The sequence below is a fragment of the Glycine soja genome, chromosome 17 (assembly GCF_004193775.1).
Source record: "Glycine soja cultivar W05 chromosome 17, ASM419377v2, whole genome shotgun sequence".
Classification (NCBI taxonomy): domain Eukaryota; kingdom Viridiplantae; phylum Streptophyta; class Magnoliopsida; order Fabales; family Fabaceae; genus Glycine; species Glycine soja.
Genome location: NC_041018.1, coordinates 23,193,029 through 23,195,216, shown reverse-complemented (window position 1 = coordinate 23,195,216; position 2,188 = coordinate 23,193,029).

Here is a 2,188-nt window from a genome sequence, read left to right as displayed (position 1 = left end):
TGAAAAAGTTTTCAAATGAATTTACAACGTTCCAATTGATTTCAAAAAGTTGTAATCGATTACAATGTTTTGGTAATTGATTACCAGTGCCTTTGAACGTTGAAATTTAATTCAAATGTGAAGAGTCACATCCTTTCACACAAAAGCTTTGTGTAATCGATTACACTGATTTGGTAATCGATTACCAGTGATTGTTTCTGAATAAATCAAAAGATGTAACTCTTCAAATGGTTTTTGACTTTTTCAAATTGGTTTTAAGTTTTTCTAAAAGTCATAACTCTTCAAAATGGTTCTCTTGACCAGACATGAAGAGTCTATAAAAACAAGGCTTTGTTTTACATTTTCAATCTATCCAAATTCAATCAATCTTTCTATCAATCCAATACAATCCTTTACAAGCCTTGAATCTCTTTGAACTTTTTCTTCTTCTTTGTGCCAAAAGCATTCCAAAGTTTTTGGGTTTTCTATACCTTGAAAACTTGTGCTATTCATTCTTTTCATCTCTTCTCCCTTTGCCAAAAAGAATTCTCCAAGGACTAACCGCCTGAATTCTATTTGTGTCTCTCTTCTCCCTTTTCCAAAAGAACAAAGGACTAACTGCCTGAATTCTATTGTGTCTCCCTTCTCCCTTGTCAACGAATTCAAAACGACACAGTCTGAGAATTCTTTTGATTCTTCCCTTTCCAGTATACAAATTATTTCAAAGGACTAACCGCCTGAGAATTCTTTTGTATCCCCATTCACAAAGTATCAAAGGTTAAACCGTCTGAGATCTTTGTCTTAACACATTGGAGGGTACATCCTTTGTGGTACAAGTAGAGGGTACATCTACTTGGGTTTGGCTGAGAACAAGAGAGGGTACATCTCTTGAGGCCTAGGATCTTCTTCATCAATGGATTCCTTTGCTTCTTGGAAGATGAATGGCAGCGGAATGGAGAAGGAAGAGAGAGAGGAGACGCCACTTCAAGGAGAAGATGAGTCTAGAAGAAGCTCACCACCATAGGAGGCCATGGATAAGAGCTTGGAGGAAGAAGGAGATGAATGAAGGGAGAGGGAGAGAAGAGCACGAAATTTTGTGCTCTAAGAGAGATCTGAACTTTGAAGTTTAATTTTCAAATGATCAAAGTTAAAAAAATGCACACACATGACCTCTATTTATAGCCTAAGTGTCACACAAAATTGGAGGGAAATTTGAATTTCAATTCAAATTTCACTTGAATTTGAAATTGAATTTGTGGAGCCAAACTTTGGAGCCAAAATTTCACTAATTATGATTAGTGAATTTTAGTTATGGTTCAGCCCACTAATCCAAGATCAATTCCAAGATTCTCCACTAAGTGTGCTTAGGTGTCATGAGGCATGTAAAGCATGAAGGACATGCACAAAGTGTGACTATATGATGTGGCAATGGGGTGTAGTAAGCAAATGCTCACCTCCCCCTCTAGAATTTAATTGGATTGGGCTTCTACCAATTCAATTAAATTTATTTCCCAACACATCAAATATTCACTTAGTGCATGTGAAATTACAAAACTACCCCTAATACAAAAACTAGTCTAGGTGCCCTAAAATACAAGGGCTGAAAAATCCTATATTTCTAGGGTACCCTACCTACATTATGGAGCCCTAAATACAAGGCCCAAAAATAATGAAACCTTAATCTAATATTTACAAAGATAAGTGGGCTCGTACTTAGCCCATGGGCCCGAAATCTACCCTAAGGCTCATAAGAACCCTAAGGCCTTCTCTTGCATCTCTGGCCCAATCTATTTGGAGTTTTCTATCCAATGCCCTTGCGGGGTAGGATTGCATCACCAGTATTGCACAACCAGAAGTTCAAGCACCAACCATTACTTATACACCATCATTGATTCAATTGATTTAGAATAATTTGTTTCATGGATTACCAAATGAAGACCCATATGCCCACTTAGCCACTTACATAGAAATATGCAATACTATTAGGTTGGCTAGAGTACCTGAAGATGCAATTTGACTGAGCTTGTTTTCATTTTCTTTATCGGGAGAAGCCAAGAGGTGTCTTCATTCATTCAAAGGTAATAGTCTTAATACATGGGATGAAGTTGTGGAGAAATTCCTGGAGAAATATTTCCCTGAGTCTAAGACTGCAGAAGGCAAAGCTGCCATCTCTTCTTTTCACCAATTTCCCGATGAATCTTTGAGTGAG